The sequence below is a fragment of the Lissotriton helveticus genome, chromosome 7, assembly GCF_964261635.1.
Source record: "Lissotriton helveticus chromosome 7, aLisHel1.1, whole genome shotgun sequence".
NCBI classification, from domain to species: domain Eukaryota; kingdom Metazoa; phylum Chordata; class Amphibia; order Caudata; family Salamandridae; genus Lissotriton; species Lissotriton helveticus.
This window is the reverse complement of record NC_136068.1, coordinates 121,222,340-121,240,817: the sequence shown is the minus strand read 5'-3', so window position 1 is coordinate 121,240,817 and position 18,478 is coordinate 121,222,340. Positions and strand designations below refer to the sequence as shown.

At 42.9% G+C, this 18,478-nt stretch overlaps 1 protein-coding gene across 1 annotated transcript in view; it reads right to left on the bottom strand.

Moving 5' to 3' along the window:
* The window catches only part of LKAAEAR1 (LKAAEAR motif containing 1), a 129,933-nt gene extending 117,322 nt beyond the window's left edge, over positions 1-12,611 (bottom strand). Inside the window, exon 1 of the mRNA XM_078650432.1 lies at positions 12,561-12,611. The gene's annotated coding sequence lies outside the window, so the exon portion shown is untranslated. The remainder of the gene's footprint in view (positions 1-12,560) is intronic.
* Between the last annotated feature and the right edge of the window lie 5,867 nt (positions 12,612-18,478).

The following is an 18,478-nucleotide window of genomic DNA, read 5'->3' as shown; positions in this document are numbered from 1 at the left end:
AATGGATTAGAACGGATCAGGAAACAGTGCAGGAACAGAATGTGCATCAGTGCATCAACCAACCCCTTGAGGCCCTCACGGGTGAGTAGTGCACTTTATAAACCCCTGATTGATTGATTGATTGATAAATACCTAATGATGAGTTAGAGGTAGGTAGCAACACCCAATTCTTGTGTATACATTGTCAACTGCAGGATAGATATATATCATGGAATATAATAAGTATGAGGGGGCAGGCTTGGATAATGTAAAGCACAAAAGCATGAGTTAAAGTAGTGTCCGTGGTTGTGGGTACTCACATTGATGATGTGACACCATATCATTCCGAATAAATTAAGTAGTGTCCAGCCAGCTATGTTTGGAATTAGAAGACCTTTGTACACAGAACCAGTCAAGAGCAATGGTATGATAGCCTATTTAACCGAAAATGCCAGATACGAAATAGGTACATATTGGAAGGCTACTGTTGCGGCCATTATAATGTAATATCAAGCCAAGTATATTTAAAAAAATGTAGAAAACCAAGTGAGTAAATGTGTTGTAAAGGTATGATTTACTCATATCATGAGACCCATAGGTGCTATGCATCATCTAAGCAGACTTAATCGAAACACCAATCATAAGATGGGAGCAGAATAACGTGATAATATTGCAGTGGTAGTGGTCAGAGATTTAAGAGGGTTAATATACATTTATTGGACGGGAGAGACCAAATTACTTCTAATTGCTGTTGGCAACTCGAAAGTTTTGAGGAATGGTTACTCGTAAACATTTTCCCTGAGGCTGAAAAGTATGGTCTGTAGTGTGTCCGAGGGCCACTTTGTTGTTAGAAGGGTGGGAGTCGGGTTTAGGAAGTGCAGGAGTGTGGTATAAGGTGGGCGTAAGGGAAGCAAAGCACGTAGGTGGTGTGGCGAGTGAGTCATGATGTTAATTTGAGGATTTCATCCCATGCTGCGATCTAAACTAAGCCCCCAGTCTCTTGAAGAAGCATAGATTTGACAATGTGAGTTTTGCTGTATCAGAATCAATATCCCTCTCCCGCACCTTAGGGTAAAACTACTTCACTTGCTAATCCTACCTAGGGTAAGTCAAGTGTAAAAATAAAGTAACTTCATTACTAAATTGAAATAAAAAATAAAATTGCATAATTTGAAACCAGAAACACAGGGCTCAATCCGGATTCCCCACTTGACCACATTGTGTAATCCTAGGCCACTTTTTAATTTCTTCATCATCACACATAAAAACATCTTGAAATAGAGGAATTCATGATGTAAGCTGCACAAACACTTCCCCTGTGTTTAATTTAATAAACTATAATGTTGTCAATTTATAATAACAACCAAGGCCACCCAGAAGGTGCACATAACAAATTACTTGCTGTTTGGTTCACGGTTGGCATCATTGTCAGGTTGGGAGATGGCATAAAGATTTTGTTTAAATCTATTACCTTCAAAACATACTTCTCAATGCACTGATATATTGTAATGTATTAAGGTGAAACACTTCTGCATGCTAATGAAATACACTTTTTTGAATTTCTACGAGTTTATCATGTTTGTATACATTTGTTGCAGGTTGTCTTTAAAAAAATTATGTTTTACTAAAGTTAAGTGGGGTAGGACACCTTATATGCTTAGTTTCTTTTACTTAAGTTAGTGTGTAATTAATTGCCTCTCTTGCCCTGGCACAGCCACCGTGCATCTGCCGTAGCCACAATGGAGGGAGCTTTTTCTCCAACCATACCACCAATTCCTGGAACTCCCTCCCCCTCCGCCTCCTAACGTCACCCTCGCTGATGGACTTCAGGAAGAGACTCAAGACCTGGCTCTTCGACTAAGCCCTGAAACCCAGTGCCTGGATACCCTCACGGCGATAGCCACGGTTTACAAATATCGACTGATTTATTGATTGATTGTCTGTTTATTTAACATGCTTCTGAATGTTGGTGCTCTCTCAAGTAAACAGCTGCTTGGTGCTGTTGTTCACCAAGGGGGACACATGTGAAGGTCTGGAGGCCACAAGCGCCCCCGGGCCATATTTGAATATTGCTGGTTTGGAGGGTGAACGTATAGCTATGGGGAAGAAGGAAACAAATAGTGCCAACTGTAATGGATTAACTGAAAGGTATGTGAAGTCACGTAAAAAGAAATAAGCCATGTAATATAGTAATTAACAAAAATGGCTACAGGCATGATAACTTATTATCTGCCTGTGAGGTGCCAAACTAGTAACACTATAATATCCCTCTTAATGTCGGTCATTGATGTAAGTAAGAGTAAGGAAGAAAGAACCCATTAAAGTTGCTACACAAAATCATGATATTACTGTGTGGCCATGGAGCAAGGGGAATTTTCCAAAAGCATTAGGGTAAATGCGGAAATAAACAACTTTAAAATGGTAATTGTGGTAAATACCGTAAACTGATAGGAAAGCAAAAAGGTGCTCTGCAAGTGTTCGCTAATTGAGAACTTAAATGTTGGTAGGAACAGAGGAATTAAGAATTAACCATAAACATATGTGGAAAGGTTCATGGAGTCATTCTAATTAACATATTAAAGACAGTTGTCCCATGCATGCCCTCATCCAAACCGCAGTTGCGTGGAAACAGAAACAAATAAATATAAAATTGGTAACTATTATCTCTACCATACACTGCCTTGAAAGTGTAGGACTACCTGGATGAATACATTATTTATAAGCATAAATATTAAAAGTACGAGAGAAATTTGCGAATAACTGTTGACTTGAGAAGAAATGATTCATGCCGTCTTTGTGAAAGACTTAGTAGTTAATTGTAAGCCCCCAGTCAGATGGTAATGGCCTGGGGCAGATATCTTGTATGTTCCAATATCTAAAGATTAACATTAAAGAATATAAGAATTAACCTGTTGACCAGAGCTGTTACAATAAACAGATACGGTTTGAAGGACAATTGTTGCAAAGTGTGGCGAGGCTCATGGCGGCCATTTAAGTTAGAAGATTTAGAAAAGGGACATACAATAATCTGAGGCAATACCACAGATGCCATAATATATGTATCACAACCCCCTTGTGTTCCCTCTCAGTCATGACCCCTCCTGTGCCCTTTCTGCACAACTTCTTCATGCGCCCCTGCGTTGTGGTCTAGCGCACAGGGCTTGTGTTATATTGCCCCTGTGGCACTTTATACCACACTATGATACCACGACTGATGTTCCCCACAACCCGTAATTCAATTGTGCTTGAATCCGTGCAAGCATCCCCCTGAATCTTGTGAGCCAATGGCAAGTCTTGCTCTTGTGGTTACTAAGGCCTTCACGTTGTTTTCCATTATGCACTTTCAAGTGAAAATGATACATTTCTTTCCTGTTATTTGGTTCTAATCGCCAAGTTTCACCTGTCATTCCTGTAAGGTCAAAGTGAGTGTACTAAATCGTGTTTTCTTCAAGGGTTTGAGAACCTCCCAGACAGCCATGTGCCTCATGTAGCACACGTGATCTAGCTACATTCATTGAGCCTTTGAGAGGGTAAATAACCCCCGCCCGACCCCAAGTCGGGCTTGGTCTCACTCTCTGCAGAGCAATCTTCAGCATTTCTCACTCACCTGAAGAATCCAGCCGGAATCGAGAAGCACTCCTTCAAGTCCATGGGAACCAGTGGTTCTCGTGGCACCAACTCCCTTGACTTCTTCCTCATCTCTCCCTCCTGTACCTCTACTACAGACTCACTGTGACTCCTTGACTTAAAGCCTCAAGATCGTCTTCGAACTTCAGTCAAGTGTAAGAACTAGGTTACGTAATTGAGTTTGATTCCTGGCAGTGCAAGTAACTCCAACTTGTGTTCCGAGTCTGATCCCTAAGAGTGCAAGCAACTCCAAACCCTGTTCCGAGTTTATCACTGGGAGTGCCATACTCCAATCTGTGATTTTGGTTATTCTCTTTTCATGCCATGCTGCTGATGAAACCTGTAAGTGTATGTGACTGAAATCAATGCATGGTCTTTGTATGTAGGGACCTGTTAGCGTACTGATGATAACTGTCTCCTCTTGTTATTTCCAGGGTATTGTGTGATTGCAAAACCACAGCTTCTAGTCCAGTGCACATCTACCTTGCAAACGCAGAAGGTCTCAGAAGTGACAAAATCTGTTTGGCAGTGTCGCACAGCCAATGAGTAGATTCAATACCGCAAGTCTCTCTTTGCTTATTTTATCCCAACCCCTCTTCCCCCCAGGGGCCGTGCGTGATCCAACGAGTTTGTTCCCTTGATCTTGTGCAGTTCTGAGAGGGATAGGAGGTCCAGCATTGGCTCCAGTGCCGTTTCCATGGGTGAGACCAGATGAGTGCATGACAATACAGGTGAATATCGAATAGTTAAAGGTGATATTACTCTACTGCAGTGTAAAATGATAAATAATGTACTAAGAAATGGTAAGCACCCTACCAAGTTCCCAATCAACCATGTTCATGTCATGAGTGATGGTCTGTCCTATCTCTCTAGATTCACTATTTTGGTAGCAGAGTGTAGTCTGTTTTACCACCCTATTCAATATTTCTGTTTTGTACCCTTGATGTGTTGCCTTAAATTGAGCTACTTTAATATGAGATGTGAGGTTGATGGTCTCAACCGGTACCATTGTGAACCCTCCATCAAACATCAAGAACATTCACTCACAATGTATTGAATTTGATACATTCACCTAAGATAGGAACACACCCATTTACACTACTGGTAGCAAGCACATCTTCATTAAATGAATCACATGCTATTCAGTAGTGGAAAGATGGAACAGGGTCAACCATTTGGATAGTCACCCCATGGATACTACAACTTCTGAATCCAAACCAGAAGGAATGGGACACATGTTATAGCACCCAGAGAATTACCTATTTTTCAGCTTATGTATTCAGAACCATCATAGCTAATTGTACAGAGTGATCAACCAATTCCTGGTCTTTGTGAACATGAAAGATGGTGCTTATTTAGCTGTTTGCTGGCCTCGGATAAAAAAAAGATAGCAGTGTGGTTTGAGGACTAGAATCTCTGTATCTCTGTATATAATAGTAGCTCAAAAAAGGCAAAGAGGCGATGCCACAGCATTTCAGAGAGATATTAACAAGCACTGGCAAAAGTAATAGGTATGGAGTTTGCATAACGCGTGAATCAACCAAGCACATGCCACCATGCATCAAAAGAATTGGCTTTGCAAGCACTGACAAAAGTATGCAAAAATGGGTTACTACAGAAAAAAGAGTTGCATTCTTTTTTGTTGCTTGCATATATTTTTTCTGCAGATATGTTTGTTAGTGTTGGCTGCTTACAAATCCTTTGTATGGTAAACTCCTTCCATCATGCACTCTGTTGGAAGCAGAAGGACACACTCTAAAGGTAGCAGAAAAATTGTGATACTAAAATTGTTCTGTAGGCTGATCCAATATAGGATTGTCAATGTCTCAAGGATCTGGAGCTAAATAAGCCAATGGTTCAAGGGAGCTGACTGAAAGCCCCTTAAAGTAAGTCGAAAAAAGCAATATATTTACCATGAATGCCACAAGTGCATCATTAGCAGCTCTCCTGGGCGGATGCACAAAGTTGCTTGGTGGGCAGAAGTCATTGGAGGATTAAAATATTCTCTTTAGATTGCTTAAGCATGGAGGGCAGCAGGGGAAGACTAAGAGGTGGCTGTGGTACTCGCAGAATCTTCAGCTTACATTACATGTTATAGTACAGAATGCCATGGCCAAAGGCACGTTTTACAGCCTAGTGCAATAACAGCAGTTGTGCATTGACAACAGAATGGCCTTTCTAGCATGAGAATTGTACTGCAAAACAGCATGAATTAAGATCTCACCCATCCTGCACGGTGGGCCAACTTGGTGGGAGATTGCCTACATCCGGTCCCTCGAATGGACGGTATCCACATACCTGCTAACTCACACAGTGCCACCATGAGACAAACAATATCGGCTCCCATGGCAGTGAAATGTATACATATATAATAATGCATGGCCTCAGAAGCTTCAATCCAGAAGAAGGCCAACAAGGCTTGTTAGACTTGGCATCTTTTGGCATGTTGTCCCTGAGATATTTGCTTTCTGACCTCCCGGTTTCGACTCCGTTGGTGCTGGCTTAGTGTTTCTGCGCACATTTCTCACTGCTGATCAGTGGTAAAGTGAAGGTGCTCCTGTGATAAAATGTGTTATGGATTAGTGTTTCCATGATTGGCCTGTTTAATTTATGTGTCAGTCCCTGCCATCGCAGAGCCTGTGTGCGGTCTGGTACCTCTATGTCGACTGGCAAGTGCCCACACTTGCCAGTCCCTCACCTTCCCTTTTCTTTCATGTCTGCCACCTCTAAGGTAGGCCCAAGGTACCCCTGTGGGCCGGGTGCAGTGTATGTGAAAGGTAGGACATGTCCCGGGGTGTGTGGCATGTCCTCGTAGCGAATTACGGCCCATTTTGTTTTTTGATATTGCAAGGCTACCTGTTCCCCATAGGACAGAATGGGAAGTTTATTTATAACATCTTATAAACATAATTAGCCCGGGGAATTTGGTAGGAAAAAAAAGTTTAGTATGCCTGAACTCAGAATCTAAAGATGCATCTTTTAGTGAGGGTGATTTTTACATTCTGTGTTTGAAAATACCACTTTTAGAAAGTAGGTATTTTCTTGCTCAGTCATCCAGTGTGCCTCTGCTGGAATGTGGATTGCTTGTCTGGGTTTTGGATGACAGAAAAAGGCTGGGGAGCAGGAGTGGCTCCAGATAGTCTAGGTGGGTCAGGAAAGGGCTGAATAGACCTGGGCTGCAATTGGTGTAGGGGGAGCATATTTCCTTTCACCTCAAAGTGCCTAATCTGCCTCTGACAATGCCGTCTCCACCTCCTGCCAGGAAGATACACCAGAGAAGGCAGAACTCGTTCTGCCTGAACACAGACACTCTCTGCCGAAGAGATCAAAGGATTGTGGGATATAAATACGGGGCCCAACCCCTGAACTTTAGAACTCCTTTGGACCAAGAAGACTGCCAAGAAGAAGAGCTGGAGAAGCTGTGAGGAGGAACTACCACTTTGCTGTGTGCTTTGCTGTGTTAGCCTGCAGCTGCTGCTTCTGTCTTGGGCAGTGAAAGGACTGGACTGAACTTTCTGCAATCTACTTTGTGAGTTTCTCCAAGGGCTTGAGGTAGAGCTTGCCCCCTGTTCAAGAAGTCTCAGGAACAGCAAAGATGTCAAGCTCTTCTGCCCTCAACACTGGGGACTGTGTGTTTTGTGCCGCAATAGAAGAAAAGCATCCTGACGACGTCTACGATGCCGCTGCCCACTCCGTATCCTGAAGGCACCGCAGAGGGCACCGCCGCAATGCTGCACCGCGATCCTGATCTCACCGACAACACCTGCTGATGCCATCACCGAGCCGCTGCTCACACCGCAACCTGTGGGCACTGCACTCCGCACCACCTTGCTTCATGACGAAGCCTTGGTATCCCCGACGCCGCCGCTCCCCACTGAAATCGACGCCTCTGCTTGCACCGTAGTTCAAGGGCACCACTCGTAAAGTTACACGCCGCACCGCCCTCAACCCGCACAGCAGCCTTGGCCTACCGGCACCGGCGCCATTGACTCCACTTCGTCAGCCGACGACAGCGCTTCAGCAATGACGACGACGCCACAGCGACCTGACAGCACCACGGCGAGCACCCCATTCACTTTGCACCATGACCCTGGTCTCACCGACGATGCCATCTGATGCCCCCAACGAGTCGCTGCTCGCACTGTGACCTGAGGGCACCGCACACCGCACGGCTGCACTTAGCACCGCATTACCCGACGCCTGGTGACACCAGCGCTCCTGACTTCAACAGAGAGGAGTTCGATCTGCAAATCATGTGACTTCAAGGGCCCCGACGACTACTGCACCGACCTCCGGAACCGACACCTGCGGATGTGATGCTTTCTGAAGCTCAACGAGAGGTCACCGATGCCCTGCATTTCTAAAAGGTACTGTTTGTGGGTCTTCCCGACACAAGTAGCTGGTCCGCGACGCCACGGTCATCCAGAACTGTTTGGCTCACGACGCAGTGATAGCCCCGGACGAAGCTATCGACATCAAGAAACTATTTTTCAAGCATATTTTGATAACCGAAGATTTTCAAGTACTGTATTGTGGATTTCTATCGTTTTTGGTCTTGTCTTAAGTATATAAAAATAGTGGATATTTTTCTTAAGTGGCTTGTTGTCCTTTTGTAGTGCTTACACTGGATTACTGTTGGTTTTGTGCAAATGCTTTACACACTGCCTCTAAGATAAGCCTGACTGCTTGTGCCAAGCTACCAAGGGGGTGAGCAGGGGTTATTTTGGGAGTGTAACTCCCTTATCCCGACTAGAGTGGTGGTTTCTGCCCGACTTTGGCCCATGCCCTAGCCGACCAAAAATCTTATTTCTAACAAGGCTCCTCTGCCTTCATAGGACAGCTAAGTGCAGGTTCCCACCTGGAAATATATTGGGAAAAAGAGAAATTAGAACTGGGCAGAGGTGCTGCTTATATCTTTGTGCTGCAGTTGTGTCACAAAATCATATTCAACTAATCATGAACCACACGTTTTTTATGAAAAAATAAATCTTTTTTTATTACATTTTACGTTTATCAAAGATGTTTTTTAGGAGATAATTAATTTTCTTAAATTTTTCTTGTCTCACATGATTGACAGTTGATGATCATAGCAATATATAAAAAATGACAGGAAAATATCCATTTAAAAAACAAGTTTCCTTCTATTCCATAGTGGATTTATCATATGTCAGAAATTGGCCACTAGAAAGAGCCGGTCTTGATCACCTGCTTATTAAATACGAAACAGAAGTGAAACAATATCCACAATAATGAGAAAAAAGAATAATCAGTATAAATACAAATTATAGAAAAAAAAGTGGGCCTAGAACACTGGTTTCGGATAATTGATGTCCGAAACCAGTGTTCTAGGCCCACCTTTTTTTCTATAATTTGTATTTATACTGATTCTTCTTTTATCTCATTATTGTGGATATTGTTTCACTTCTGTTTCGTATTTAATAAGCAGGTGATCAAGACCGGCTCTTTCTAGTGGCCAATTTCTGACATATGATAAATCCACTATGGAATAGAAGGAAACTTGTTTTTTAAATGGATATTTTCCTGTCATTTTTATATATTGCTATGATTATCAACTGTCAATCATGTGAGACAAGAAAAATTTAAGAAAATTAATTATCTCAAAAAAAACATCTTTGATAAACGTAAAATATAATTAAAAAAAAGATTTCTTTTTTCATAAAAAAACATGTGTGGTTCATGATTAGTTGAATATGATTTTGTGACACAACGGCAGCACAAAGATATAAGCAGCACCTCTGCCCAGTGCTAATTTCTCTTTTTCCCAATATAGTTGTTTCCTTGTCTTGGGTATTATCCATTTTTGACAAGGGGCCCCGTTACTTTGCCAGATATCCCACCTGGAAATATCCAGGCAGCATGAACTGCCAGGTGCGCCATTTCTATCTGGTCAAAAGCAAAATAAGGCTGACATCACTAGTGGAAGATTTATTTTGTTCATAGGCCCATAGTCTCTCATAGTCTCTGTTAATCTACAGCAAATGCCTCAGCTAAGAAGGAGCTGGTGGTAATACATAATGACCCACTGACTAGACAGCAAGGTGTAGGTATGGTCCAGCTTGTTTTCATTTAGTATTCCAGACTGTTAACCACAGCCACCAAGTATGGTCGGTCAGAGGAGTATCCAGTAAGGCTGGGAATAATGTCATACAATATGTCATCAGATACTGCAGTTCACTGATAGTGCTGTGTAGTAGCATTCCTCAGCATTGAGGCACCCAAAATAGTACCCTCAGTTTCCCATGGATGCTAGTGAGTGAAGCTGCAAAGAGCATTTCCCCACAGGGTTATTTAATCTGTTTCCAGAGTGTGCTTGAAAGCCAGCAAATATATTGGCAAGCTCCACAGCTAACCAGGGGTTGGCTAGTGTTTGGTTCCCCAGTGAATTTCAATTATCACCTGAATTGCTGTTTTGGCAGGCACAGGGTGGGAGCTCAAGTTGGACCCGTTGTCATTAAGGGGCACATTACGATGGCGGTCGGGACTAGTGTCTGACCACCATTGCCGAAGGCAGCAGACCGCCGACAAGACATCAACGGTCCCACCGTCCAATTACAATGTTCCCGCCGGGCAGAAAAGTGTTAAATAACACTGCGGCTTGTGCTGTAGCCCTGGCTGCAGTTCAAGCTGCAGTGTTATTGAGGACTTTCTGCACATTCATGCATCGTGTGCCAGGCACCATGCCTGGCACACGGAGAATGAATGTGCGTGGAGGCACTATATATGCCCCCAGGGCCACATGAAAGTGGCCCACAAGGGACAAGGGCCCTGCGTGGGGCCTCCAAGGTCCCTTTCCGGCTACCTTTCCATGGCAGTGGGACCACCATTAACAGGCAGTCGGAAAGGGAAATTATGATCCTGACGGCGGTGCCTAAGCAGACACCACCTCCATTCAGGATCACAATTCCGACCGCCACTCCATCAGGATCAGTAGATCCTGTCAGAGGCGGCAGTCCCTCCACCAATAATCAATGGTCCGACCACACGCATTGTAATGCAGCGGTAGGCCTGAAGGGCTGTCTGTTGGTGGGACCGTGACCGACGGTCTGTCGGTGGCAGTTCCACTGGCATCGTAATGATGCCCTACGTCTCAATATGGCACTTGATACTGGGACAGTTCCAGTCCTGGTTAGGCTCAAGATCCAGGTTGAGGCACAATCCGTATGGGGGAAATTCAGATTTTTGATATACACCTCTGCAGTTACCACATTGTATACTGGGTATTGGAAGTATATTAGTCCTGGATCTTCTCGTGTACTCCTTTTGTGGGGTTTTCAGGTGAGCACGGGGCTTGTTAGAAAGAAGAATCACCTGCTGGTGGTCCAGGCATTCTAGCCATGGGTTGCCCATTGTTTATGTTTCCATGGGATGTGGCATATTTGGTCAGTGGTACTGCAGGCTGGGACAGTTTGTTAAGCAGTTTCCTGGTAACTGGTTTTGTAAAAATGCAATTCATCTTTATTGTGATGGCATATTCAGTATTGCATAATTCTTTGCTATACATATATGTGCTGGCTGTTGGTTCCTGCCCCCTGAGGGGGAAAGTAAACAGAAACATGTGTGAATTCTCAATTCAATAGCAAATGTTATGAGATATTTTATCTTTCTCTGTATATTGGACACGTTTAAAAATGCATTGTTAAGTAAAATCAATATACGTTCTACCAGGAATATCAATGAACCTGATCCTTATTTATCTGGCTAACCACGTGATTGGGTTTGGGTAGGAAAACACCATTGCCGGTGAGTATACTTTTCTCGGGTGCTAATGGGAAGGACTAAAACATGGGACTCAGTTTAGTTGCTGAGAAGCATTTACCCCCATTTCAGACAACTAGGGAGAAGCCTGAGAGCAGGAAGAAATCCAGATAAAAAATATGTGCATATCTAAACGTTTCTTGCTCTCTGTTAGGCGTTCATCTTACAGCAACGTTCAGACCCTTACTAGTATACATCCCTTACATTCACAAAACAGAACCAGCGGTGGAGCCTTCTCTACACATTACATAAGAAGGTCAGCTACTTCAGAAACAGTCACTGTACAGGAATTTCAATCTTGGGTAGTGAGAGAGGGCTGCAGACTAACAACCAACTCCAGCGTTACAGTTTGCATAATACAAATGCATTGTTTTGAATCTCTATATATTACTTTCCTCAAATACAACAACAGGTACATTGAGCTGCGTGACGCACATACAGTAAGATGCACAAGACAGCATGTAGCTTGTCAGTGTTCAAGTGTATATGATTTGCTTGTTCCCAGGGCCTGCTGGTGAATTTTAGGTACAACACTGCCACATATCGGCCAGCGCACACAATCCAAGTGTTACACTAACATCAGTAACAGGCATCATAAGATATCCGACAGCTACATTTATCGGCAAAATACCCATTCTCATCTCCCTTGGAGATCTCCTTACCTCGGAGGACGCTTGTACATTCGATCAGAGAACCTCTCTTCCCATATAAGCCTCTTGCCTTCTCTCGTTTAGGAAATTGTTTCCTCCTCTTTTAGTTGCCCTGTACCCCTCGCATCCCTATTCTACTAACCTCCCATCACTATTCTACTGCCCCTCCCATTACTATCCTGTAGTCCATTTTCTCAGGGACCCTTCTTAGAGTTGCCTGGTTATTCTTTCGTGCCCCCACTTGGTTAGTGGAGACGGCTATCCCCAGAGTGTCCTCCTTTTATTCCATGAGATAGTTTACCCTTCTTCGGGAACCTCCTTCAATCAAGGTATTCAGGGGTCTCGCCTCCCTTCCCTCGTGTGTTTTTTGTGCCCTCTCATTGCCTTGTTTCCCGTGTACTGCGTCACTTGTTATCTCAACAGAGGGTCTCCAGTCTCTATATTATGCTGCTGTTTGTCCCTTCCCTCAGGGGCGACTTATCCGAACAACCTAGGGTCACCTGTGCAGCCTGTCATATTTCTTCTTACCTTTTGCTCTTCCTGCTCTGAGACGCCATCTTGTTATACATTGGTTACCGTGGTTACCGCGTCTCTAGCAACAGCAGCCACGTTCGTCACGCAAGTGTGCGTCATCGCGGTGTTTACTTTATGGCAAGCAGTTGAAACAGATCACACGAACTGGGAGCCTTCGGAGCAAACTTTTATCATTACGAGACTACACCAGCGATTAAAGTGGTATGAAAAATACGGGGGAGTGTAGTCCCTAAAAATATGGGGGAGTGTAGTCTCTAAAACGGGCGTAGCCATGCGAGTAGCTTACTTTGTGCAGCAGGTGCAGTGGGGCGCTGAGGGGCCCACTGAATCCTGATTACTAGCTGTATTTAACAGTTCAAAGAGGCACCCGGGGTCTCATTTTCTTCTTTAACAGGACCCATGACACAGGCTACTCAAATGGGCGTGGCCTCAACAGCGTAACTATTAATCCGTTCCAGAGGCGTGGCTTTAAGTAATTAACGGGCATGTCTTACTTCACATGTAGTTTAAAATCAATTACTATTGACACATTTATTTATTTATTTAATGCGATTTTTATATAGCGCAAACATTACCTGAAGGTGTCAGAGCGCTTGTTGCGATACATAAGGATTTAGGATTACATGAGCTACATAAAAGATACAAACGGAAAAAAATTGCAAATGTACAAGTTGTAAAGTCACACAGGGATGAGATACAAATAGAAACAAGCATTTACAATGCAACGGTCTCGGCTTTGCAAAAGTTAGAGCTATTGGCATTGTAAATGACAAACTTTTTAATATATGTTGGTTTTGAAAACAGATAAATAAATGGCATTGTTATTTACAATGCCAATAGCTCAATCTCTCGCAAATGCGAGACCTATTGCATTTGCAATGCAATAGGTCGCGTATTTACGCGAGTTAGAGCTATTGACATTGCAAATAACAATAGCCCACAGCAGGAGACCAAGGTTTAGCACATTGACTTCTTCTGTTTCATGAGTTGTTATGGTGCAGGCACTCTCCACATCCACTGCCAAGGACGTCTGTTATACCAAAGATTTACAAACATTTTTGAGAGGTGCACTCGGTAATACGTTCAGCATGAAAAAGTTCAAGAAATTTGAGGATCTTCAGTTCCTTCTTTATTGATTTCTTTATTTCCGTCTTTACGAAATACAATGGCACAGCCAACGCGTTTCATTCCCTTTCGTGCCTATGGAATTTCATCAGGGCTGCAAGAATTTTTTTTACATGCATAAGCATATTTATCACATACATTAAAAACAAACAATAGCCTATATTACACGTGAATTAAAAATTCGACTAAGGATACACCAATAGTCAAATGAGTTATTCTTTTCAAGAAAGTTATGTCTATATAGCAACAAGTGCTCTGTGATTATATGGCTGAAATTAACCGACAGCTCAGCGACACCAGCTGTTACAGACACATTCCCACTAACCCGATTAATGATGTCACATGTATGATCACTGCCAAATTGACCGAATGGAAAGAGACAGGTCTCATATTCGAAAATGAATTTAGATACCTCAGGGTACCGAAACCCAAGTACCCGTGTATCTATGTCTTGCCCAAAGTCCATAAAGGAGGGGCCTTTCCGCCAGGACGTCCAATCATCTCCGGAGTAGGTTCCCCCACTGAAAGAATCTCTGAATTCGTAGATTTACATCTACAGAAACATGTAGTGGCTCTTCCCTCATACATAAGGGACAGCAAGGACATCCTTGTCAAATTGAATGACTACCAATGGTCTGAGGAGCTTTCTTTCGTCACGTTTGACGTCGAGAGCCTATACACTTGTATACACAAGGATGTTGGTCTAGCGGCACTACAATCATTTCTAGACAGGGAACCAGCAGATAAATATGACTTTAACAACATGCTATTAGAGATGATGGCGACAATACTATGCAATAATTATTTTCTACACGATTCTGCCTGGTACCATCAGACCCGTGGCACCACAATGGGTTCAAAGGCAGCGCCCTCGTATACCTGTTTGTTTATGGGCCAATACGAGAAGACTCATGCATGGAACAAACGTGCCTCCCCTTGGACTGAATACATCGTCTTTTGGGGGAGGTACATTGACGACATCATTGTACTCTGGTCGGGCTCCACGGAATCCTTGAACCAATTCCATACATATCTGAATCTCAATGATTTTAACGTGAAGTTAACCATGACACATGACAGAGAGTCAATCAATTTCCTGGATATTCACTTTTTTTATCAAGGAAGGCATGGTACAGAGCACTTTGTAAAGGAAGGAAACGTCTTGCAACGCTGTACTGCATGCGGATAGCACACACCCACATGCAGTCATTAATAACATACCATACGGTGAGATGGTGAGACTGCGGAGAAACTGCAGCGAGGAGGATTCCTATGCTCAGAATCTGAATGTGGCAAAAACTAGGTTTCTCAAAAGAGGTTACAATCATAAAGTCGTGGACACTGCCATGCAAAAAGCTAGAAACTTACGTAGAGAAGACACACTAGCGACCAAACGTGATGACACTTCCAGTAGGAAAAAACGGGGGGTCACCTTCACGATTCAATATAACTCAAACAGCAGTAAGATTTATAAGATACTTGACAAACATTGGGACATTCTTACAAATGTCCCTGGCCTACGAGAGTGTATACCAACAAGACCACTTGTCTCCTATCGGAAGGGTAGATCCCTGCGGGACGATTTATGCCATAGCTATGTAACGACCCCACGGGATTCATGGTTTCCCTCTAAACCATTGGGTTTCTTTACATGCGGGTCATGTATCTGTTGTGAATCAGGCCGAAATAGGACTAGTGATTTCACATACAACACATCCAAAAATTACAAGATCAATAGTTTCATAAATTGCAACACCACGCATGTGGTATACGTACTGGGATGTAGTTGCAACATTATCTACGTAGGAAGCACGATACGCCCTCTAAAGACATGCATTCAAGAACACCGGAGGGCTATCATTGGCAGAGACAATCGCTACCCAGTAAGCGCACATTACAATGACAAACATTTGGGAGAAACTTCCTTCTGGTTTCACGGAATAGACCATGTGCCCCAGGATAAAAGAGGGGGCGAGCGGGAACTAGCGGTGAGACAGAGGGAGGCCAAATGGATTTGTCGCTTGAGGGCCACACGGATGGGGCATAACACTGACAAAGAGCTGCACTATTTTCTTGACTAGCGCTGGAATGCTTTCCATCCGGTTATATTTTTTAATGTTATATTGATCTGTACCTTGTGAATAGCCTTGAAATAACGCAATGAATGTCCATGAATCGTATGTATATAGTTTTCCTGTCCAAACTGTTTAGTGTGAATTTTGACCAACTCATAGTAATGTATTGTTTTCTGCAGACCCAGTAATTCTCCTGCTTCTTTATCAATCTACGTTTTGTTTCACTCTTTTATCTTTTTCCCTCTATTCATCCATCACGATGGGGGGGTCTCATTGCTTGTCATAGTTCTTTCCTCCTCTTTTTCTTTTTCTTTTCCTTTGCACTGACCACTGTTTTCCAATCAGCAGACATATGTAACTGCTGTAGTAACATTACAATTGATCGTTCTGACTGTGCAGGCGATTTAATAATAAGAAATTCGTAACACTAAGTGAACACCGAGATATCCTCTGCCCTGGATATAAACCAGGGCTTTCATACATTGGACTTATTGTAGTCACGATCTGATTACAGTTTGTTCGTTCCTAACTTTTCTAATTTATTGACGAATGTTCCTCGCTAGTTAGTAGAGGAATTCTCATTACGAGGGATGTTATTTTCGATCCCATTATAACCGGTACACTCCTTTGACCCGTACTATTGTTGGAATTCGGTTTACCACACACCACTCCAATATGGCCGCCATTCTTGCGCGGGCTCGCGCTACATGCATCAAACCAAGCTTCGTCACGTTGAGGATTCACGTGACCGGTTTCCTGACTGAAGGAATGACGCTGGGCATGGCGGATGTTTGAGGATCATTTTTCCCAAACGCAGACGGAGGAGTGGATAGTGCTGCAAACCATATCACAGGTATGCCCTATGAAACTAGAAACTTAATGTTCTTTTTAAATGCAATTGAGTATACCGAGTCGGGATCGAGCTAATATTATGTATTATCGCTTGCTTTAGGTTTTGTGGCGGTGCCTTACACTGCTCTCGGACATCGGAATAGACGTCACCCGATATTGAGCACATACATTTTTGAAGCACCTGTTTACGCACAGGACCTCCGGCCGCCCCTAGGTAATTTATTCATCTTTTGTATTTAGCATAAAAATCTCTGAGGGGCACTGGAATCAACACAATGACAGTCATAATGGGAGGGCGGGACATTGAAAGAGAATACACCGACATGGAGGTCTGAATGCAATTTGTTTACACATCCAGGCGGGATCCCATTATCGCCGACCCCACCATTCGCATGTTGCCCCAAGTACTAGAATGTTGGCAACTGGGATAGTTATATTTCTATGTTTTATCATTCACATGTATACAAAATTGTTGAATTAGATGGTAGGTACTTACAAGCCTTTCATGCGATAAATGTCCCCAACAGGATAGATTGACAAGGGTAAAGTTAGAACCTACAAATAAGGAGTGGGGCATTTGACATGATTTTACTCTAACTGGAGTGTACCAAAACAATATTTACATATTTTTCATAGGGGGGCGAGACTCACCGCACGCCTTGTCAGGTGAACGTTATTGTTTTCGATCACACACAGGAATGGAATTGGATTTTTCTCTGGGAAATTAACCCATCTGAAGGTATTTGACTTGTCCATTTGGCAATTGGTTGACCATGCATGCAGTTGGAAATTGAGACTATTATATCCTCATGTTTGCCTATTTACATGGATATGGAATTGTTATATTAAATGGCAGTTACCCATATGCCATCTGTCCCTATATGGGATATATCCACAATGGTGGATTTGGAACTCTTTAATAAGGAGTGTTGTCATTTGGTACGATTTTAATTCCACTAAATTGCATTAATACAATATGCTTATATATATATATATATTTCTGTGCAGGGGGCGAGAATCTTCGCACGCTCTGTCTGGTGGACTTTATTATTCTGAACCGCACATAGGAACGCAACGGGATCTTGCTCTGGGAAACTAGCCGGTATGAAGGTACTTGCCTCCCTAATTTGATAACTATTGACCATTAACGGATTTGGGTACTATCAGACTTCATGTGTATCGGATCCCTTATTGACCTTTAGTATAGGAAAACTATTATATTAAGAAAATGTATTCTTTCATTATGGATCCCATCTCGTGAATACTATCCCATGGTCAGGGATGTATTGCTGAACACACTTTTTTCATATGTCGATATGTAATTTCGTTCTGTGTACGGCTTTCAGGAATAATGTCTGAGCTAGGCACGGCTTGAGTCGGTGGGTCTCACCATTATTCTCATATTTCAGGCATTTGGACAGTTGGATTATTGACAATATTTTCTATCGGCGCTTTGAGGAACATGCTGTTTTTCATTTGAACTGTGGGACTGAGATTGTAACTATTTCTTTTGGTGAGAATTACTTCGAATTTGACATTTCTTTCTTCTTTTTTATATAAGTCTGGGTCACTAATAGGGAGGAATGTTTCACGTCGTCTTTTCCCCTCCCCATTTTTATATCACTATTTCACACTTTGGTGCGCTGTAGAAGTCACATATGGTCTTTCTATTCTTCCTTTTTCACCTCTCTCTTCCTCTTTCTCTGTTCCTTTTCACTATTTGCTCATCTTTTAGCACGACGGTTTCTGGTCTTATTGTCTCCTGGTTTTTGGGTGTCCTCTTCCCCAATGGGCACCTTAACGCACATGGCTTTGCCTTGATTCAACACCCTGGGGTGCGGATCTGGGACATATGCCTTT